The sequence below is a fragment of the Choloepus didactylus genome, chromosome 2, assembly GCF_015220235.1.
Source record: "Choloepus didactylus isolate mChoDid1 chromosome 2, mChoDid1.pri, whole genome shotgun sequence".
Lineage (NCBI taxonomy): Eukaryota > Metazoa > Chordata > Mammalia > Pilosa > Megalonychidae > Choloepus > Choloepus didactylus.
The window spans coordinates 222,263,907-222,288,372 of record NC_051308.1 but is presented as its reverse complement, the minus strand read 5'-3'; the positions used below and the strand labels follow the sequence as shown (position 1 = coordinate 222,288,372).

Here is a 24,466-nt window from a genome sequence, read left to right as displayed (position 1 = left end):
GCCAAAGGAAGAGAAAGAAAATTCTGAAAGCCACATGAGAGCAACAACATGTTATACACAAAGGGACCTTCTTAAGATTAACTGCTGGTTTCTCACTGGGAAGCATGGAGGTAAGAAGGCAATGGGATGACACATTTAAAGTGCCGAAAGCAAAAAACTGCCAACCACGAATTGTGTATCTGTCTTTCAAAAATAGGGACAGGAAGTGGGGCAAGATGGCAGTATACAGAGGTGTGGAATTTAGTTAGTCCTCTAGAGCAACTAGTAAATAGTCAGGAACAACTACTAAATAATCTGGAACAACTGCTGGGGGACAACCGTGACTGTCCACATATCATGCACCAGCCTAGGATTGGTGGAATGGCTGATATCGCAGCATAAAAGCTGTAAGTAAAAACTGTGGAACAGGCTGAGAGCCCTGTGCCCTCATGGCAGGCTAAGCTGCAAAACTTCACCGTGGGAGAAAGAAGAAGTCCTTGCCAGGAGCAAACAAATATAGCTGAACCAAGCTCCAAGTGAGGTTTTAATTAACAAATGTGGACTGCTGAACACAGACAAACCCCTAACAAGTAGCAAAGTACCCTGAGGTCGCTCCCAGTGGAGAGGAGGTGGGGCTCACTGAAAAAAAAAAAAATACAGAGGCTTTTGGAGATGGCTGAGGGTAGAATACTGGAAAATGGTTGTGTCCCAAGAAAAGGAGCACAGAGGACCAGGTACTGTCTCTAGCCAACAGGTGAAACTGGGGAGCCGGGGACTGGCTCTGAAAAGGGGTTTTCTTTACCCTTTATTTTCTCTCTCAGTCTGAGTGGTTCAGTGGAGAAAGCCTCAGGCATTTTCAGTTCTCAGCTCTCTGAACCAGGCATGGGTGGAGTTAGCAAAGTCAGAGAGACAAAGGAGTAATTCAAGTGCAGAAGATAACTCCCTAGGGTGTGTATCTTCCCTAAGAGGTAGAAGGTGGGGCTGAGCTCAAGTGGCTGCCCTCCCTTCAGAACTCAGATCCCAGGGCCTGGGGGAAAACAAACAATCAAACCAGACACAACTGAGAATTAAAGGGGCCTCACCTCTTTACACCAGTGGGGTGTGACAGGCTGATAGGTGCCACCTGCTGGGCAGGTTAGGAAAAGCACAGCATCTAGAGACCTCAAGATAAAGTCTGTCAATCTTCTAGGACACACCATCAGGGAAACTTGATACTGAATATATCTCCCTCCTGAGACCTGAGCCCATTCTAGTCTGGGAAAATCTGATTGGGGTAATCAAGAAAACCAGAGGACCAGGCAACAGAAAACTACAAATCACACTAGGAAAAATGAAGATATGGCCCAGTCAAAGGAACAAACTTACACTTCAACTGAGATTCAGGAATTGAAACAACTAATTAAAGATCTCCAAATAAATATGCTAAATCAATTCAAAAACCAACTCAACGAGTTGGGGGACGATATGGCAAAAGAGAGGAAGGATATAAAAAAAAAATTGGGCGAACATAAGGAAGAACTCGGAAGTTTGAAAAAAACAACAGGCAGAACCTGTGGAAATGAAAGGCACAACATAAAAGATGAAAAACACAGTGGAGACTTACAAACGCAGATTTCAAGAGGCAGAAGAAAACATTCAAGAACTGGAGAACAAGACACCTGAAATCCTACACACAAAAGAACAGATAGGGAAAAGAATGCAAAAATATGAGCAATGTCTCAGGGAATTGAATGATGACGTGAAGCACATGAATGTACATGTCATGGGTGTCCCAGAAGGAGACAAGAAGGTAAAAGGGGCAGAAGCAATAATGGAGGAACTAATCATTGAAAATTGCCCATCTCTTAGGAAAGACATAAAATTACAGATCCAAGAAGCTCAGCGTACCTCAAACAGAGTAGATCTGAGTAGAGCTACGCCAAGACACTTAATAATCAGATTATTAAATGTCAAAGACAGAGAATCCTGAAAGCAGCAAGAGAAAAATGATCCCATCACATACAAGGAAAGCCTGATAAGACTATGTGCAGATTTCTCAGTAGAAACCATAGATTCAGGAAGGCAGTAGTGTGATATATTTAAGATACTGAAAGAGAAAAACCACCAACCAAGAATTTTATATCCGGCAAAACTGTCCTTCAAATATGAGGGAGAGTTTAAAATATTTTCTGACAAATGATGAGAGAGTTTGTGAACAAGATACCTGCTCTACAAGAAATACTAAAGGGAGCACTACAGACAGATAGGAAAAGACAGGAGTAAGAGGTTTGGAGCACAATTTTGGGTGATGGTAGCACAATACTGTAAGTACACAGAACAAAGATGTCTGTCAGTATGGATAAAAGAGGAAGGTTAGGAGCATATGGGACAACAGAAGGATAGAGAGAAGATAAAGACTGAGACTATATAACTTAGTGAATCCTAGAGTGGTCAACGATTGTGATAAAATGTACAAATATGTTTTTACATAAGGGAGAACAAAAGAATGTCAGCCTTGCAAGGTGTTAAACATGGAGTGATATTGGGGAAAAAATAAAATCAATGCAAGCTAGAGTCTATAGTTATCAGAAACCTATTATGCTTCCTTTATTGTAACAAAGGCAAAATACCAAAGCTAAATGCCTATAAGAGGGGGATACAAGGGAGGGGAATGGGATTCTTGGCATTGGTGATGTTGCCTGACTTAATTGTACTTTGTTTTAATATTATCTTTTGTTGCTTTTTAGTTGCCTTTTTTTTTCTTTTGTCTTTCTACTTTTTTTGTTACTCTTTCTCTTTCTTTGTGGAAGAAATGGAAATATCCTTATATAGATAGTGATGATGGCGGTGAATGCAAAACTACGTGATTATACAGGGAACCATCGATTGTTTACTTAGGATGGAATATATGGTGCGTGAACAAACCTGTCTTAATAAAAAAGAAACAGGTTGATGGATGAAACTTGAGGACATTATGTTGAGTAAAATAAGTCAGACACAAAAGGACAAGTATTGTATGATCTCACTGATAGGAAATAATTATAATATGTAAATTCATAGACATGAAATATAGGTGTTCTAGTTTGCTAATGCTGCTGGAATGCAAAATACCAGAGGTGGGTTGGCTTTTTTTTTTTTTAATTCATTTTATTGAGATATATTCACATACTATGCAGTCATACAAAACAAAGTGTACATTCGATTGTTCACAGTACCATTACATAGTTGTGCATTCATCACCAAAATCAATCCCTGACACCTTCATTACCACACACACACAAATAGCAAGAATAAAAATTAAAGTGAAAAAGAGCGATTAAAGTAAAAAAGAACACTGTATGCCTTTGTTTGTTTGTTTGCTTGTTTGTTTTCCTTCCCCCATTTTTCTATTCATCCATCCATAAACTAGACAAAGGGGATTATGGTCCATATGGCTTTCCCAATCACATTGTCAACCCTCATAAGCTACATTTTTATACAATCGTCTTCAAGATTCATGGGTTCTGGGTTGTAGTTTGATAGTGTCAGGTATTACTGCTAGCTACTCCAATTCACTAGAACCTAAAAAGCGATGTCTATATTGTGCATAAGCGTGCCCACCAGAGTGACCTCTCAGCTCCTTTTGGAATCTCTCTGCCACTGTAGCTTATTTTATTTCCTTTCATATCCCCCTTTTGGTCAAGAAGGTGTTCTCCATCCTACGATACCTGGTCTAGATTCCTCCTCAGGAGTCATATTCCACGTTGCCAGGGCGATTCACTCCCCTGGGTATCAGATCCCATGTAGTGGGGAGGGCAGTGATTTCACCTGCCAAGTTGGCTTAGCTAGAGAGAGAGGGCCACATCTGAGCAACAAAGAGGCATTTGGGAGGAGGCTCTTAAGCACAATTATAGGGAGGCCTAGCCTCTCCTTTGCAGCAACAGTCTTTCTAAGGGCAAGTCCTATGGTAGAGGGCTCAGCCCATCAACCCACCAGTCCGCTATGTCTATGAGCACATCAGCAACCATTGAGGTGGGGAAGCCCAATACCCCTACATTCTCCACCAGCTCCTCAAGGGGGCTCTGCATATTTTTCTCATTTTTTTTTTAATTAACTCTTTTTTTTTTTAAATCAACTACATCAGAAAAAATTTTTTCAAAAAACATACAACAAAAAAACATTTCAAACAAACCATCACAAGGGAGTAAGAAAAAGACAACCAACATGTTCCTACTCTACCCCAAGAAAATAACCTAATATTGCAACATTTCTGTGAACTTGTCCTTACCATACCCATCAGAAACTGACAGATCATAGTCATTCCTGGGCATTTCCAGAACATTAAATTTACCCTCGATAGCTTATCTGTTCTTATTGGGTTATCATTCCCCCTTCCTTCATTGCTCTCTATCACTAGTTCCCCTACATTCTACATTATAAACCATTTGTTTTACATTTTTCAATGTTCAGATTAGTGGTAGCATATAATATTTCTCTTTTTGTGCCTGGCTTATTTTGCTCAGCATTATGTCTTCAAGGTTCATCCATGTTGTCATATGTTTCACGACATTGTTCCTTCTTACAGCCATGTAGTATTCCATTGTGTGTATATACAACATTTTATTTACCACTCATCTGTTGAAGGACATTTGGGTTGTTTTCATCTCTTGGCAATTGTGAATAATGCTGCTAAGAGCATTGGCGTGCAGGTATCTGTTCATGTCAACTGCTTTCAGATCTTCCGGGTATATACCGAGAAGTGTAATCACTGGATCGAAGGGTAACTCTATATCTAGTTTTCTAAGGAACTGCCAGATGGAATTCCAGAGTGGCTGAACAGTCCCACCAACAATGAATAAGAGTTCCAATTTCTCCACATCTTCTCCAGCATTTGTAGTTTCCTGTTTGTTTAATGGCAGCCTTTCTAATTGGTGTGAGATGGTATCACATTGTGGTCTTCATTTGCATCTCTCTAATAGCTAGTGAAGCTGAACATTTTTTCATGTTTCTTGGCCATTTGTGTTTCCTCTTCAGAGAACTGTCTTTTCATATCTTTTGCCCATTTTATAATTGGGTTGTCTGTACTCCTGTCATTGACTTGTAGGATTTCTTTATATATGCAAGATATCAGTCTTTTGTCAGATACATGGTTTCCAAAAAATTTTTCCCGTTGAGTTGGCTGCCTCTTCACCTTTTTGACAAATTCCTTTGAGGTACAGAAACTTCTAAGCTCTAGGAGTTCCTGTTTATCTATTTTTTCTTTTGTTGCTTGTTCTTTGGGTGTAAAGTCTAGGAAGTGGCTGCCTAATACAAGGTCTTGAAGATGTTTCCCTACATTATCTTCTAGGAGTTTTATGGTACTGTCTTTTATATTGAGATCTTTGATCCAATTTGAGTTAATTTTTGTGTAGGGTGTGAGGTAGGGGTCCTTTTTCATTCTTTTGGGTATGGATCTCCAACTTTCCCAGCCCCATTTGTTGAAAAGACTGTTATGTCCCAGTTCAGTGGCTTTGGGCTTCTTATCAAAGATCAGTCGGCCATAAATCTGGGGGTCTATCTCTGAATTCTCAATTTGATTCCATTGATCAATATGTCTATCTTTGTGCCAGTACCATGCTATTTTGAAAATTGTGGCTTTATAATAAGCTTCAAAGTCGGGGAGTGTAAGTCCTCTCAGTTCGTTTTTCTTTTTTAGAGTGTCTTTAGCAATTCGAGGCATCTTCCCTTTCCAAATAAATTTGCTTACTAGCTTTTCCAAGTCTGCAAAGTAGGTTGTTGGAGCTTTGATTGGGATTGCATTGAATCTGTAGATGAGTTTGGGTAGAATTGACATCTTAATGACATTTAGTCTTCCTATCCATAAACATGGAATATTTTTCCATCTTTTAAGGTCCCCTTCTGTTTCTTTTAGTACAGTTATGTAGTTTTCTTTGTGTAGGTCTTTTACATCTTTGGTTAAGTTTATTCCTAGGTACTTGATTTTTTTAGTTGCTATTGAAAATGGTATCTTTTCCTTGAGTGTCTCTTCAATTTTTTCATTTCTAGCATATAGAAACATTACTGACTTATGTGCATTAATCTTGTATCCCACTACTTTTCTAAATTTGTTTCTTAGCTCTAGTAGCTGTATCATTGATTTCTCAGGGTTTTCCAGATATAAGATCATATCATCTGCAAACAATGACAGTTTTACTTCTTCCTTTCCAATTTGGATGCCTTTTATTTCTTTGTCTTGCTGGATTGCCCTGGCTAGCCCTTCCAGCACAATGTTGAATAACAGTGGTGACAGTGAGCATCCTTGTCTTGTTCCTGATCTTAGAGGGAAGGTTTTCAGTCTCTCACCATTGAGTACTACGCTGGCTGTGGGTTTTTCATATATGCTCTTTATCATATTGAGGAAGTTTCCTTCAATTTCTACCTTTTGAAGTGTTTTTATCAAAAAGGGGTGTTGGCAGGGGAGTGAATCTCCCTGGCAACGTGGAATATGACTCCCGGGGAGGAATGTAGACCCGGCATCGTGGGACGGAGAACATCTTCTTGACCAAAAGGGGGATGTGAAAGGAAATGAAATAAGCTTCAGTGGCAGAGAGATTCCAAAACGAGCCGAGAGGTCACTCTGGTGGGCACTCTTACGCACACTTTAGACAACCCTTTTTAGGTTCTAAAGAATTGGGGTAGCTGGTGGTGGATACCTGAAACTATCAAACTACAACCCAGAACCCATGAATCTCGAAGACAGTTGTATAAAAATGTAGCTTATGAGGGGTGACAAGGGGATTGGGAAAGCCGTAAGGACCACACTCCACTTTGTCTAGTTTATGGATGGATGAGTAGAAAAATAGGGGAAGGAAACAAACAGACAAAGGTACCCAGTGTTCTTTTTTACTTCAATTGCTCTTTTTCACTCTAATTATTATTCTTGTTATTCTTGTGTGTGTGCTAATGAAGGTGTCAGGGATTGATTTGGGTGATGAATGTACAACTATGTAATGGTACTGTGAACAATCAAAAGTACGATTTGTTTTGTATGACTGCGTGGTATACGAATATATCTCAATAAAATGAAGATTAAAAAAAAAAAAAAAAAGACATAATGCTGAGCAAAATAAGCCAGGCACAAAAAGAGAGATATTGTATGTTACCACTAATGTGAATTCTGTGAAAAATGTACAATGTTTTATACTGTAGAATGTAGGGGACCTAGAGATACCAATTAGTGGAGGGGGAATGATAATCTAATAAGAACAGATAAACTATGGAGGGTAATCTCAATGTTATGGGAATGCTCAGGAATGATTATGGTTTGTAAACTTTCTTGGATATAGTAAGATCAAGTTGGAAGCAAGAGAGTTATTTTAGGTTTTTTTTTTCTCTTATTCCTTTGTTTTCTTAGGGGTTGTTAATTTTCTTGGGGTATGGAAGGAACATGTTGGAAGCAATGTAGTTATTTAGATTATTTGTTTTTCTTACTCCTCTGTTTGGACATGGTTTATTAATTTTCTTGGGGTATGGTAGGAACATATTGGAAGCAAAGTAGTTATTTTAGGTTATTTGTTTTCCTTAATCCATTGCTTTGTTTGAAATGTTGTGGGGGTTTTTGGTTGTTGTTTGCCTGTTTGTTTTTAATTTTTTGATAAACAAAGTTAAAAAATTGAAAAAAATCAGTAGAAAAATGGGAGTAAAAACTAAATGACAAATAGGGTGGGATGGGGGGATGGTTTGGGTATTCTTTTTTCACTTTTATTTTTTATTCTTATTCTGATTCTTTCTGATGTAAGGAAAATGTTCAGAAATAGATTGTTGTGATGAACGCATAACTATATGATCATACTGTGAACAGTTGATTGTATACCATGGATGACTGTATGGTTTGTGAATATATATCAATAAAACTGAATTAAAAAAAAAAAAAGGGGTGTTGGATTTTGTCGAATGCTTTTTCAGCCTCTATTGAGATAATCGTTTGATTTTTCTCTTTTGGTTTGTTAATGTGTTGTAATACATTGATTGATTTTCTTATGTTGAACCATCTTTGCATGCCTGGAATGAACCCCACTTGGTCATGGTGTATGATTTTTTTTATGTGCCTTTGGATTTGATTTGCAAGTATTTTGTTGAGAATTTTTGCATCTATATTCATTAGGGAGATAGGCCTGTAGTTTTCCTTTTTTGTAGCACCTTTGCCTGGTTTTGGTATTAGATTGATGTTAGCTTCATAAAATGAGTTAGGTAGTGTTCCATTTTTTTCAATGTTTTGAAAGAGTTTGAGTAAGATTGGTGTCAGTTCTTTCTGGAAAGTTTGGTAGAATTCCCCTGTGAAGCCATCTGGCCCTGGGCATTTATTTGTGGGAAGATTTTTGATGACTGATTGGATCTCTTTGCTTGTGATGGGTTGGTTGAGGTCTTCTATTTCTTCTCTGGTCAGTCTAGGTTGTTCATATGTTTCCAGGAAATTGTCCATTTCCTCTACATTATCCAGTTTGTTGGCATACAGTTGTTCATAGTATCCTCTTACAATTTTTTTATTTTCTTCAGGATCTACCGTAATGTCACCTTTCTCATTCATTATTTTGTTTATATGGGTCTTCTCTCTTTTTGATTTTGTCAGTCTAGCTAGGGGCTTGTCACTCTTGTTGATCTTCTCAAAGAACCAACTTTTGGTGTTATTTATCCTCTCTATTGTTTTTTGTTCTCTATGTCATTTATTTCTGCTTTAATCCTTGTTATTTCTTTTCTTCTACTTGGTTTAGCATTAGTTTGCTGTTCATTTTCTAGCTTCTTCAGTTGATCCATTAGTTCTTTGATTTTGGCTCTTTCTTCCTTTTTAATATATGTGTTTAATGCTATAAATTTCCCCCTCAGTACCGCTTTTGCTGCGTCCCATAGGTTTTGGTATGTTGTGTTTTCATTTTCATTCATCTCTATATATTTAGCAATTTCTCCTGCTATTTCTTCTTTAACCCACTGATTGTTTAGGAGCATGTTGTTTAACCTCCAGGTATTTGTGAATTTTCTAAGTCTCTGATGGTTTTTGACTTCTAATTGTATTCCATTGTGGTCAGAGAATGTGCTTTGAATAATTTCAATTTTTTTAAATTTATTGAGGCTTGTTTTATGTCCCAGCATATGATCTATTCTGGAGAAAGTTCCATGAGCACTAGAGAAGAATGTGTATCCTGGTGATTTAGGATGCAATGTTCTATATATCTCTGTTAAATCCAATTCACTTACCAGATTGTTTGGGTTTTCAGTTTCCTTATTGGTCTTCTGTCTGGTTGATCTATCTATAGGAGAGAGTGATGTGTTGAAGTCTCCCACAATTATTGTGGAAACACCAGTTGCTTCCTTTAGTTTTGCGAGTGTTTCTCTCATGCATTTTGTGGCACCTTGATTGGGTGCATAAATATTTATGATTGTTATTTCTTCTTGTTGAATTGCCCCTTTTATTAGTATGTGGTGGCCTTCTTTGTCTCTCATAACATCCTTGCATTTAAAGTCTATTTTATCTGAGATTAATATTGCTAATTCTGGTTTCTTTTGGTTGTAGCTTGCATGAAATATTTTTTTCCATCCTTTCACTTTCCATTTCTTCGTGTCCCTGTGTTTAAGATGAGTCTCTTATATGCAACGTATTGGTGGTTCATTTTTTTTTTTATCCATTCTGCCAATCTATATCGTTTAATTGGGTAGTTTAATCCATTTACATTCAATGTTATTACTGTGAAGGCATTTCTTGAATCAGCCATCTTATCCTTTGGTTTATGTTTGTCATATATATATTTTTCCCTCTCTCTCTTAATGTCCTTTAACATACCCATACTGAATCTCTTTAGTGCTGAACCTTTCTCCACATCTCTCTCTCCTTTTTTTGTTTCTCTGTCGGTAGGGCTCCCTTTAGTATCTCAAGTAGGGCAGGTCTCTTGTTAGCAAATTCTCTCAGCATTTGTTTGTGAAAACTTTAAGCTCTCCCTCAAATTTGAAGGAGAGCTTTACTGAATAAAGAATTCTTGGTTGGAAATTTTTCTCTCTCAGAATTTTAAATATGTCATGCCACTGCCTTCTTGCATCCATGGTGGCTGCTAAGTAGTCACTACTTAGTCTTATGCTGTTTCCTTTTTATGTGGTGAATTGCTTTTCTCTTGCTTTTCTCTTCTGTGTGATCAGAATATGTCTCAGAGTGGGTTTATTTGGATTTATTCTATTTGGAGTTCGCTGGGCATTTATGATTTGTGTATTTATGGTGTTTAGAAGATTTGGGAAGTTTTCCCCAACAATTTCTTTGAATACTCTTCCTAGACCTTTACCCTTCTCTTCCTCTTCTGGAACACCAATGAGTCTTATATTTGGACGTTTTATATTATCTGTCATATCCCTGAGGTCCATTTTGATTTTTTCTGTTTTTTTCCCCATTCTTTCTTTTGTTCTTTCATTTTCCATTCTGTCATCCTCCAGGTCACTGATTTGCTGTTCAGTTTCCTCTAGTCTTGTACTATGAGTATCTAGAATCTTTTTAATTTGGTCAACAGTTTCTTTTATTTCCACGAGATCATCTATTTTTTAATTTACTCTTGCAATTTCTTCTTTATGCTCTTCTAGGGTCTTCTTGATGTCCTTTATATCCTGTGCCATGCTCTTCTTCATGTCCTTTATATTCTGTGCCATGGTCTCATCATTCATCTTTAGTTCTTTGATTAATTGCTCTAGTACTGTGTCTCCTCTGATCTTTTGATTTGGGTGCTTGGGCTTGGGTTATCCATATCATCTGGTTTTTTTCATATGCTTTAAAATTTTCTGTTGTTTTTGGCCCCCTGGCATTTGCTTAACTTGATAGGGTTCTTTTAGGATTTGTAGACTGATTGAAATCCTTATCTCTGATTTGTCAGATCTGCAGGTTTGTGGAGTACACTTTCTCTAACTAACCAGCAGATGGCGTCCATGAGCCACCTGTTTCCCTCAAGCAGTTCTCCCCCACTTTGTCTTTGTGGTGAGTGGGGCAGTGAGTCTTGTGGGGTCCAATTGGTGTACCAACCTTGCATGTGTAGTTGGTATTGCCCGCCCTGTATATCCTTTTTTATTTTTATTTCTTTTCTGGAGTAATGAAAATGTTCTAAAATTGAAAAAAAAGTTAATTTTGGTGATGGATGCACAACTATATAATGGTATTGTGGACAATTGATTTTACACTTTGGATGATTGTATGGTATGTGAATAATCTCAATAAAATTGAATTTAAAAAAAAATGAGGGACAGCAGAAGTCAGAAACAACAGGAGCTGGTTGGTGCCACAAACTTTGGAGTCCAGAGCCCCGGACTAAGTGTTCCCAACACCGGACAGCCTCGTGGAGCCTTGGAATGTAAGGAGGAGGGTGACAGCGGCGGGAGAAGTGTTGGCCAAGGCAGAAAGTGGCCAAGGAAAGGTGCCTTAAAAATTCCTTTCAAGATATTCTCGAAGATACAGAGAAATGAATGAAAGAGAAAAGGAACAAAAAGTTGGCAAAAATTGGCAAACGCAAGTCTTTTGCCGCTGCACCATGTCAAATAACCACCAGGACTCCTATGCTGCTGAAAAATTAGCAGGGCAGCAATAGAATGTTAGTTTTAGCTTTGGAAAATGAAAAATTGAAAGTGAGAGAGGCCCAAGATACCATCCTACAGCTAAGAAAAGAATGTTACTACCTCCCATGTCAGCTCTATGCATTGAAAAAAAAACTTACTTCACAACAAACAGAAGAAACTGCTCAACACCATCCCTCTGGAATGGACTCCAATAGTGATGACAACTCCAGGGAATTATTTGTAAAAGGTTTACTGCAAATTCCTCTTCAGGAAGCTGACCTTCTGGGACAAGGCGAATCATTCCAAGTACAAGAGCAAATACCTACTGTTCAAGACATATTGAGATTTGATTTTGGTCAGATGAAGATTAGCCTACCGATAATGCCTTACTTAGAACCGTATTGGTTTGTCACAATTTAAAGAAACGTTTCAACAATCTATCTCAATTTGATACTATAGATAATTTTGAAACTAGTCATTTAACAGGGGAATCTTTTGGATTGGAAAAAATGCAACTTTCAGACCCACTCATAAATGAACACATACCTGAAAATGTAGAACAAAATGTTTGTCAATGGAACAAGGACCAAATTAACTTATTACCAAAGTTGATTTACCCAGCAAGCCTTAGTAAAACAAAAGAAATCATTTTAGAATCTAAATCTGAGCAAACTAAAACTAAGCATAGAGATGCACAAAGAAGAAAAAGATAAAAGAAAATAATAATTAATAGAAGAAGAAAATCAAAGTCTGTATCAGGGTATAAAGGGAGCAAGAGTGAAAGTAAAAAAACTGTTTCCCCCAAAAATTTAGGTGAATCTTTCAGTTACAATGATGCTTACCATTTTAATTTGGAAGAAGGTATTCATCTCACTCCTTTCTGGCAAAATAAAAAGAGCAGTGATTCTAAAAGAAAAGAAAGCAAAAATGAGTCAGAAGTAAGTATTTGTAAATCAAGTGAGTCAGGAGATGATTCTGATGACCTCTATTTGCCTTCTAAAAATACCTGCCAAGTACATTCAGAATCTCACCAGCGAATCAGATAGAAGCCCAATCACCAGGCCGCAATCTAAAAGACCACTAAAATATACAGATGAAAAAGAAACCCAAGGTTCCAAGCCAAAAAAAAACTCCTACCAGCAAAACTCCTACCAATGCACCACCTGAAACTTACTAGTCAACTCGTCTTGGTCTGAAGGATTTCACAAATGTCTCCTTTCTCCTGTAGTGAAAATCAGAAAACTTTCTCCTTCTCCCAAAAAGAATAAAGACTCAGAATTGAACCTTAGAGCACAGCTTATCAGGGGAATGCTTATTGTAATGGTCCCTAGATTGTAAGCTCTTACAGCAGTCACATCTATTCCTGAATTATAATGGCTATCTCCTGATTCCGAGATTCTGATCCTTTTGTGTATTACCTGATCGATCGAAATTTGAGCATCTGTGTTACACCTGAAACTCAGAGCTAGAACTTGGCAGATATGAATGTCAGTATTAGCACATACAGCAACTGTTAAAAAAGCTGAAAAAGAGTCCAGACTTCAACTAGAGATATGAATGGAGCAGATGTGGTTAGGAGTAGGGCAAATTGGGCCAAAGGGTAAAGGACGATACTGACTGCATTTTAAAACTTCAAATTCCATGTGAGACTAAGGGTAGAGATGTTTAGTTGGTGCAAGATCTATATTTCCTAAACAATTTAACTCGTACAGTTTTTTCAAATACCATAATTATATGGAATTTTTAATAGGAAGTGAGACCTGGTAGGTTTGCATAGGTTAGTGTGAAATAGCAATACATCCCAAAGTAATTTGGACAGAGAATAAAAATATAAATACAGAGCCCCCCTGAGGAGCTGGAAGAAAATGCAGTGGTGTTGGGCTTCCTCACCTGGATTGTTGCTGATGTTCTCACAAACATTGAGGGCTGGTGGTTTGATGTCCTGAACCCTCTATCACGGGACTTGCCCTTATGAAGCTTGTTACTGCAAAGGAGAGGCTAAACCTGCTTATAATTGTGCCTAAGAGTCTCCCCCTGAGTACCTTATTGTTGCTCAGATGTGGCCCTCTCTCTCTAGCTAAGCCAACTCGGCGGGTGAACTCACTGCCTTCCCCCCCCACATGGGATCTGACACCCAGGGTTGTAAATCTCCCTGGCAATGTGGGATATGACTCCCGGGGATGAATCTGGACCAGATATGGGATTGAGAACAGCTTCTTGACCAAAAGGGGGATGCAAAATGAAATGAAATAAAGTTTCATTAACTGAGAGATTCCAAATGGAGTTGAGAGGCCACTCTGGTGGGCATTCTTATGCACTATATAGATAACCCTTTTTAGGTTTTAACGTGTTGGAATAGCTGGAAGTAGATACCTGAAACTATCAAACTACAACCCAGTAGCCTTGATTCCTGAAGACAATTGTATAGCAATATAGCTTATAAAGGGTGACAGTGTGATTGTGAAAGCCTTGTGGATCACACTCCCTTTATCCAGTGTATGGATGGATGAGTAGAAAAATGGGGACAAAAAACTAAATGAAAAATAGGGTGGGGGGGGATGGTGTGGGTGTTCTTTTTTACTTTTATTTTTTATTCGTATTTTCACTTTTTCTGGTACAAGGAAAATGTTCAAAAAATGGATTGGGGTGATGAATGCACAACTATATGATGGTACTGTGAACAATTGTACACTTTAGATGATTGTACAGTATGTGAATATATCTCAATAAAATTGAATTAAAAAAAAAGAATAAAGAAAGCCCACAGTGTCTCCATGTAAACGTAGGTGCACAGCCAGTGTAAACTATAAGGAAGCCACACTCGCTTTGAAATTGAGAGAGGGGACCCTTTTACAGATTTGTGTCTCTTGAATTCTCCTATTTTCAAGCCAAAAAAAAAGCACTCCAGGCGCACTTCTAAAAAAAAAATGTATTAAGTACAGTGAAGCTTTGTTGGATGCCACTGAAATTCATCCTTTACTCCACTCTATCACTCAAAGAAAAGTTTGTAAGATAGTACCCAAGTGGGTCGAGTTACTGTCATAGACTATTCTCTTGACAGAACTATATAGATCATGAACACTTCTTCAAAACTATACTTAAAATATGATGGTTGATCTTACCTTTAATAAAATAGAGTTTATTTTTCTTTTGAATATAAATAACTGGACTTAAGCACTATAATAGTTTAGATTTCTTATACTGCCTAAAACCCTTCATTTATTCAAAATGTATCTTTTACTAAAAGTTTGAAAATTAATAATGATTGTTCAAATTAAGATGCTTTAATTAGAAGCTTTTGGCACCTATATTTTTTCCCTTAAGTAGGGGATGCTAGAGTGATTTTCGCAGACAGACTGAGGACCTTTTAAAATTCCTTACTATAACATTTGAGTAAAGGAAATCCTTCACATTCACGGTATGGCATGCCCTAAGTTGTTTGTGGATCCCTTATATCACAGTTGTATTTAATTTTCAGATAAAATATATAGGAGATCATGATTACAGAACTGATGGTTCTTAGGCTCATGGGCTAGGTAAGTGACAAGCCCTGAACCCAAAGCTCTACAGGCATGGTTTTCAAAATGATGCTTCACAAAATCACAAATCATTATTTCATAAACTTTCGGGATAGCTCCTATTTGGCCAAAAATTTCAAATGTTAAATGTATGACTACTAAAGGCATTTTGTATTTGCTCTATGTAATGTTTTTGATCAACAAATAAGGGAATTAGTCCAATTTAGAAAGTTTGAAGAGCATACTTGTATCTCTTGAAACTTTTGAAGCACTACAGTTTATCCAGTTTTTGAAGAGCAAATAAAGTTTTGTATAAGATTCTGCTTGTATTTTTGTGGTGTTTTTTTTTTTTCTATTCTTTAAATACAAAGAATATCCGATTGTCTTACTTTCTAGTAAGACAATCATCCTTCTTGGACATTTCTATTTGTGTTTTCCTTGTTATTCTCTGTAGTCATTGCCATGAAACTCAGCTTTCTCTTCATACTTTCAACCTAACATTTTTCTTCTCTCTTCCAAACTTTTCATTGTGGAATCTCCAGGTCCATTATAAAAAAAAATTCTTATTTTACTGGGTGTCCCTTCCATCCTGACCTCAAATTTTCTTGATTGCATTTCCATTTCTTTTTCCACATCAGTCACACCCAAAACCCTTATCATCATCCAAAATCTGTCTCTCAAATCACTTATTCATATTCCCCACTCCCATTATAAACTTCTTTTTCCAATTTGCTAGTTCAGCTACTCTCCTAATATCTGTTCTTTAAGTTCACGGAAACCCTGGAGTGGCTATCAATTTAAATTAATTAAAATTAAATAAAATTTAAAATTAAATTCCTCTGTCCCAGTAACCACATTTCAAGTGCTCAGTAGCCACATATGGCTGTGGTTACAATACCCTCAAGGTTCTGGTGTTGGTGACAGGCTAGAGTGTTAGAAAAAGCTCAGCAGAAGCTGGTGAAAATGGTTACCATATCAGACAATGCAGACGTAGAAAATTTTCATCATTGCAGAAAGTGCTGTTGGATGGTGCTGTTGTAGGCTAACAGTCAGCCTATTATGACCTATGGGCCAAATTTAGCTTGCTGCCTAATTTGGTATGGTGTGCAAGCTAAAAATGTTTTTTCACATTTTTACATGATTTTTAAAAAATCAAATTTTTATGAAAAGAAATACTTTGTACCCCAATAAAATACCTACAACATATCCTCAGTTTTGCCTGCAAAGCCTAAAATGTTTACTGTCTGGCCCTTGTTGGAAAAAATTTCCAACACCCGCTCTAGATCATTGAGTGCCTTTATTTTGTATGATAGACCATTCTCTTATGACACTTTCTCATCTAGCTTTGATCCTCACCTTCCTTCATCCCCAGAGTCAATCATTATCCTAAAATTTGTTAGGGTTTTGTTAAGGTTAAGGTTTTTGTTACTGTATTCTTGCTGTAGTATAAATCCAAACTGTTAAGTATTATTTTGCATTTTAACATTTTACATGAATGTTACCATTATTGTACCTATCCTTTTGCAACTTTGAACTCAACATTGTTTTTGAGATTTCTGCCATGTTCTTTTTTTTTTTTATTGTGAAATTTAACATGTATACATAACAGTGATAACTTTCAAAGTACGATTTCACAGGTAGTTAGAGTGCAAATTTCAAAGACTGTCTTGGGTCACAGTTCCACAGCTTCAGCCATTTCCATTATTGTAAAATAGAATATTCATACAGAAAGGTGTCAACTCTCAATGTACAACCATGTTCTTTTAATCCATCCCTGTGGGGCCAGACTTACTGAGAGTGGGGCCTTTTGATTAGGTTGTTCAATTGAGATATGACCCAGCCCATTCAAGGTGGGTCTTCATCCTTTACTGGAGTCCTTTATGAGAGGATAAAAGGCAGAGACATTTGGAAAGAGAGTTTAGAGAGAGAGAAATGCCCTGGAGATGCTAAGAGACAACCCACAGATCCTCAGACTAAAAGCCACTGGAATCAGAAGCTGAAAGCAATGAAACCTGGGAGCGAAGGACCAGCAGATACCAGCCATGTGCCTCGCCATCTGACAGAGGAGCTCCAGTTGCCAGCAGCCTTTCTTCAGGGAAGGTATCCTCTTGTTGATGCCTTAATTTGGATATGTTCATGGCCTTAGAATTGTAACTTGTAACTTACTAAATCCCCATTGTTAAAAGCCAAAAAAAAAAAAAAATGAGGGACAAATTAAGACATTCCCAGATAAACAAAAGCTAAAGCTAAGGAAGCTTGTTACCGCTAGAACAGCCCAATGAGAGATGCTAAGGAATTCTGTGGAGAGTGAGGAAAAGACAATCAACAATATACAGAAGGGCAATGGTGGGTAAATATAAATGCCAGTACCATTGTATTTTTGGTGTGCAAATCCACTTTTTAGAATCTAAAAGGTAAATGCATAAAATGTAATGAGGAATTAGTGGTTTGGGACTCATAATGTATAAACATGTAATGTGTGACAAGAACTACATAAAGGTGGGGGGGGCAGAGGGGTATAGGAACATGGTTTGTGTATACTATTGAAGTTAAGTTGGTATCAAAGCAAACAAGATTGTTACAGATTTAGGATATTAAATTTAAGCCCCATGGTAACTACAGAGAAAATATCAGAATATTCAAGCTCATAGAGACAGAAAGACTACAGGCTATGGGAAGGGTGGCAAAGGGGATGGGGAGTTAATGCATAATGGGTTTTATATCAATGTCAAAATTTTTGAACTTGAAAACTGCACTTAATGTGAATACATAGGTGAATATCCTTGTTCTTAGGATGTTTCTGTTTGGGGAGATGGGAAGATGGTGAGGTTACCACGATATATTGAATGTGATTAATCCCAAATGAATAGTATGCTTGGGAGTGGTTAAGATGGGAAAGCTTATGTTCCATGCATGTTCCCACAAATAGGAAGAAAAGGGAGGAAGGGGAGGGAGGGGGGAAGGGAAGGGAAAGGAGAGGGGAAAGAAGGAAAGGGAAGGGAAGGGCAACTAAAGAGACAATGACAATTAAAGACAATTAAAGATCCTGGACAGGAGCTAACAAAAGAGGAGGGAAGTCTCAAAAGGACATGGGAAAATTGGAATATAGACTCTAAGCTTTATATCAATGTCAAAATTTTTGAACTTGATAACTGCACTTAATGTGAATACATAAGTGAATATCCTTGTTCTTAGGAAAGGTACATGGCAGTATTAAGTGTTCAAGGAGAATGATGTATACAATGTACATTCAAGTGGTCAGAAAATGGATTGATGGACAGACAGACAAATAGATGTATTGATAGATTGAACTACAGCTTGCTAGAACGGTAGGGCAAGTGGGACAAAATGTTAAATTGGTAAATCTGGGCACCTGGGGGGATGGGGTGTATTGGAGTTCTCCGCGTGAGGTTCGTATTATTTTTGTAATTGTCCCGTAAATTTGAAAGTATTTCAAAATAAAAAAGTTTAAAATTAAAAGAAAAAACAGTGAGATACCATTTTACACTCATCAGAATGGCAAAAATATAGTCTGAGAGAAAATAAAGATGAGAACCCCAGGAAGGGGCTCAGTAGTCTAAGCCGTTAAACCAGCTCTGGACGTCGCCCATAAACAAATAACCCCCTCCTGCTCACCACCTGGACCCGCAAGGGGTGTCTGTTGTCCCTGAAGCACCACGCGCCCGAGGGGCACAGCCTCTCCTCTTCCTGGGACACAGGTCCACCCCGGGTGAGAAGCGACTGCTGTTTTCCCCAGTGTCCTGTGCCCACCAACAGGCCATCTGCTAAGGAGGGGCTGCAGACCCACGCTCCCCTCCCTGGGAGAAGGTGGTGGAGCCTGTGGAGAAGGACTCCTGTTGGCAGAAACCAGCCCATTTCCCAGGTGATCCCGGATCAGGATCAGCTGAGGACAGCCTGCCTGAAATCCGATCACTATTCTGTTCAAATCACAGCGTCTGAGAGGCAGAAGGGACCCAGAAGACTGTGGCAGTGGGGACTCACTGCTCTCAACTCACAGGGATTGAACATCGGCCGCGGCACACGGCAGTGCGCACCCCCAGCCTACAGGGACCCCCCGTCCAGCAGGAAGCCCCCCTGGCGGGGGCTTTAACCCAGGGCTGCGCGGGGTGGGGACAGCGGTGAGGCGCCCGGGCGGTCGGGGAGGCTTCCGCGGAGATCAGCAGAGCTGCGACGGACAAGTAGGGATTTGCTGCACCGAAGCGGGTGAGCCCAGGTTGTCCAGGAGGTGGGCCCAGCCTGGGAGAGGCGTGGAAGGAGGGTTGTGGAGAGGGAGGAATCCAGAGAGACGCCAGATCCCCAAGGGCCCTGTGAGCCATGCTGGCGAGTTTGAAAGTACCAGGAAGCCGATTCCTGACCTCAAGTGGGTTCCCGGCCAGCAAGGGGGCCCGATAGCGCTGTCGCGCGCTCTCACACAGTTCAGCGAACCTCGAGATTACCGCAAAGGCTGACAGAATACAGAAGAGAAAGTCCCCCTCTAGTTCTGCTTGTAGGAGGGGAGGGGGCCTAAGAGGAGAGGGGCGACCTTTGAAGTCGCCGAGTTGGTGCCGAGAGGGACTGCAGGAGCCCCGGCGCGGCGGGGAGGAAGACAGGCTGGTAGGGGCTGTACCTTCTGGGAAGGCCCTGGAGTGCTCGCTGAATGAGTGTGAATTTTATGTGTTGCGGGGGAATAAAATCATTGCCTGTTCAAAGGCGAAAACGGGTTATCTGAGGCGTCCTCCTCTGAGCAGAGGCAGGGGTGCAGTTCCAGAGGCAGCCAGGAGGCGGCGCCCTGCTCCCATCCTTGGCGCCACTGTGGCAGCCAATGTGGACCCCAAAGCTTCAGATGGGGGGAGGGGAAGGCAAAGCCTCTGGATCCAGGTGGGACATCCTGCCGGACACTTGGCCTGTGTTTTGTCCCCGGATTCTGCCAAGAGCCCTGAGAGGAGGTTGGTGGTGTCCCCGTTTTACAGATGAGGAACTTGAGGCTCAGAGAGGGTACAGGACCAAGGTCACACAGCTGGCAAGCAGTGAGGCAGGGATTTGAACCTGGCCCCTGCATCCTGAACTGTGAGCAGCACATGGGAGCCTGGCACAGGCTGCTATGTCTGCCTGTTCCCAAGGTCTGGGTGAAACCCTGGATTTTGGTCCCTTTCTGTTTTTTCTCCCTCTCAATTTCCTACCCCTTCTGTCTCCATGTCTGGTCCCCTTTGGGGTGTGTGGAGCACTGGGTACCAAGTCTCCATACCTGGCAAGGTTGGGCCCATAGCTCTCTGCGCCCATGGTATGGGGACAAGGTTACTAATGGGAAGTGCAGGTGAGCTATGGAAGGAGCCTGCCTGCCCAGCCTCCCCTGCCGCAGCCCCTCCACCCTCCCCGTTACCCTGGGTCTGTGAATGAACTATCCTTCCTTCACCTAGCCGTGCCACCTTGCTGCCACCTGGGCATTAGCACCTTCTTCTCTCACCTGCTCGGTGACTTCACACCTGCATGTACCCCCTCTCCTACTGCCACTGCCGATACCTCCCTCTCCGGACCATTTCCGGCCATGTTACTGCTCTCACCTTAAAGAACACAAAATAGAATCCTCTTGATTCCACTTCCCCACCAGCTCCCTCAGTTCCCCCCCTTTTCTCTGTTCCGCTTTGTAGGAAAACCCCTGCAAAGAATTGTCTCAACTTGATGTTCCCATTCTCTTCTCCATTCACTCTTGAATCCATTTCATCTGGGTTTTTTCCTGCAAGCACCACCAAAACTGCTTGTTTATGACACCAGGTGGTCACGTTCAAACTCTACTCAAAGGCTCGGCATTTCCTTCAGAGTAGGAGCCAGGCTGGCTCTTCAGCTGCTCTGCCTCCCATCCCGTTCCCTCTCTGCCCTTCCTACTTCTCTGCCCCAGCTCACTCTGCTCCAGCCACCCAGGGTCCTGGCTGGTCCTGCCCCCCTTGGGGCATGCTCCCTTCCTGCCCCTCCTCCTGGGACTCTACCCACTTCCCCCATCTGCAGGGCTCCCTCCCTTACCACCTTCACATGGAGAGAGAAAAGCAGGCCTCGGCTCCCAGGGCCTGGCCTGGCACTGTCCGCTGTGCCTTGGTGTTCTTGGCTTGGACATAAAAAATGTCACAGAAAATCAACATCAGCCAAGGCCACCCTGCGACCACGCTGGATGAACACACAAACAGGACCCCTCTGTAATCAGGTCTGAGCACAGACCTGTCCAAACCCCAAAAGTGACCAAACATCCCTGTAGTGGATTGAGCTGTGGTCTCCAAAAGATATGTCCACCCAGAACCTCAAAATGTGAGTGTCCTTGGAATAAGAGTCTTTCTGGAGGTAGTTAAGGCAAGGAGCTCCAGGTGAGATCCTCCTGGATTAGAGTGGGCCCTAAATCCAGCGACATGTGTCCTTATAAGAGACAGGAAAGGAGAAGACGCTGAGGGGAAAGCCATGTGAAGACGGAGACAGGTTGGAATGATGTGTCCACGGTCCAAGGAGCCCCAGGAACGCCCCAGCCACGGGAAGCTGGGAGAGGCATGGAACATTCTCCCTCAGAGCTTCCAGAAGGAACCAACCCTGCCAACACCTCAATTTCAGGCTTCCGGCTTCCAGAACTATGAGATAATGAATTTATTTTGTTTAAAACCACTAAGTTTGTGATGATTTGTTATAGCAGACCTAGACAACGAATACCATCCCCATGTTCTGTCTCTCAAGGAGGCTGACCCTGGGCCCTGACATGCCCATTTAAAACTGCAGCTTGCATTGAGGGATTGAGAGAGCATTCTCGACCAGAGTAGGGAGGAGAAAGGTAACAAGGTTGGGCTGCAGTGGCTGGGAGATTTCAAGTGGAGTCCAGAGGCTATCCTGGAGGTTACTCGTATGCAAGCTCCAGCTAGATATCCCAAATGACCACAGTATGCCAAGCCCTAACCAACAGTAATCCTGAAATACCTAGGTCCCTATCTGAGATTCTATAGAAGTTTCACTCACTAAATTTATCACTCAGAAATTTAAATCCACCACTGTTCCTATGCCAGACAAGTCCTAAAGCCCAGAGGCAACAGCCTCTTTAGGAACAACAATCAGATGTATCTCCTTGCTCATAATGTCGACACCCCTTTTCAACATGAACAAGTTAGGGTGGTCACTACCTAGACACCCCTGAAGATCGAGAAAGTGATTAAACTAGAGGAAGGGGTAGCAACAAACAAGATAGGATTTAACAAAGGATTACGAATACTGAATCTTTATATATATATATGCTAGGGTATTAGAATAGCTAGAAGGAAATGACTGAAATTGTGGCTCTGTAACCCATAACATTCTTTGAAATTTGTTCTATAACTGCCTGTTAAATTGTACTTTGGAAGTTACTGCTTTTCTGTATATATTTTATATTTCACAATAAAGAAAGATCTGAAACTGTGGAACTGTAACCCATAACACTGTTTGAAATTGTCTATATAACTACTTGTTAAATTGTACTTTGAAAGTTATCACTTTCTATGTATATGTTATGTTTCACAATGAGGAAATAACTGAAATTGTGGAACTATAACCCATAGTTTGAAATTTGCTCTCTAACTACTTGTTAAATCATACTATGAAAGTTATCACTGTTATGTATATATGTTAAGTTTTACAATAAAAAAAAATGTAAAAAAAACAAAAACTGCAGCCCGCCCACCCCACTTAGCCCTGCCTCCCCTCCCCTTGCTCCGTTTTCCCCATTTCTTCCTCGTCTGCTAGACCACTATATAATTGACTTATACTATGTTTTATTTGTGGTCCATCTTTCTCCTACCCACCCACCCCCACCCCCATTAGAATATAAGCTCCACTAGGGGCAGGGATTGTTATCTATTTTGTTTCCTGGTTGTTTTGGTTTGCTAAAGCTGCCAGAATACAATATACCAGAAATGGGTTGGCTTTTACAACGGGAATTTATTAGTTTATAAATTTACAGTTCTAAGACCATGAAACTGTCCCCATTAAGGCAGCAACAGGATGATCCCTGCTGCTGGCATCCGGGGTTTCTCTGTCACATGGGAAGGCTCATGGTCGGTGTCTGCTTCTCCTTCACTCCCGGGTTTCATTGCTTTAGCCTCTGCTGCCTCCTTTCTGAGCTTCTGTGGTTTCTCTCTTAGCACCTCCACGGCCTTTCTCTCCAAGCTCTTTGGATATTTCTCTCTCTGAGGTCTCTGGGTATTTCTCTCTGTCTTTCATTCTCATAAAGGGCTCCAGTAAGGGATTAAGACTGACCTTTAATGGGCTGGGTAACATTCAATTGAAACAACCTAATCAAAGGGCCCCACCCACGATAGGTCTGCACTCACAGGGATGGATTGAAAGAAAATGGCCTTTTCTAGGGTACATAACAGCTTCAAACCAGCACACTGTTGTCTTTAGAATGGCTAGAACAGGGCCGATCACATCGTAGGTCTGCAGAATTTATTTGTTGAATGAGTGGATCAGCACTGGGAAAGGAACAAGCCAAGGAAGGAGCCCAATCAGCTTGACCATCAGAAAGACCTTCCTGGAAAAGAGCAATCAGAGCTGGGATCTGAAGAGTAAATAGAGGTTATCCAGGCACAGCAGTGGAGAGGAGTGTTCCAGGCATGTGCAAATGGCCTAGGGGAGGGAGGGGTGTTTCAGGACTGGGGGTGTGCAAGTTGCCGTGATGTGGCTGAAGAGAGTGTTCTGGAAGGGGAAAGCAAGAGATGAGGCTGGAGAGTTGTCACGGCCAGGGCACGAGGGGCCAGGTCATTGGAAGCTCAGGCTTCACCCTGAGGGCCACAGGATTCCATGGAAGTGTTTAGAAAGGAGGTGACACGTCAGTGTTGTGTTTTAGGAAGATCAGACAGGCTAGAGGGAGAACAGTGCCATAGAGGAGTTGAGGTTAGAAGTGGCAAGAGCCATGGCTATGCTGTCACAAGGCAAGATGGTACCACTGGGACACAGCATGGGGTGCAATGAAGAGAAGGGGTGGGGTCCTGGGAGAAGGAAGAAGAATCAATGGAACTTAGCTATTAGGGGACACGACAAGAGTGCCTCCTGGGTCTCCTGGCACCTGGGTGCTCAGAGGGGAGCATGGGAGGAGGAGCAGGTTATGGGGAAGATGCTGGGTTTGAGGGTCTTCATGCAATAGGGCATCAGGGAGATGTCAGGTGGGTCCTTGCTTGTATCCCCTGGAGCCCAAGGTTGGGCTGGAGCCAGTAGGCTTGGAAGGATGGACATAGAGAAGTCCTGGATCTTGGGCTTCCACCTGTGAAGCCCTAGGAGGGCTCCAGGCAAGCAAGGTTTCAGGGAAGGGCACAGGGTGGCTCCTCTCCCCACCCCTCTCGTCTCTCTCTGCTCTCGGGGCTGTCTGTAGGGCTTGCCTGTACCCCGGGAATGCCCAGTGGCTGGGATAACTCATGGACCAGAGTTCTCCTGCCTGTCCTAACTCACTGCTCCCT

The 24,466-nt window shown here is 41.0% G+C and overlaps 1 pseudogene; it reads left to right on the top strand.

Annotated features, from left to right (window-relative positions):
• The first annotated feature begins 104 nt into the window (after positions 1–104).
• Positions 105–14,429, top strand: LOC119514398 (annotated as a pseudogene).
• Positions 14,430–24,466: the final 10,037 nt, after the last annotated feature.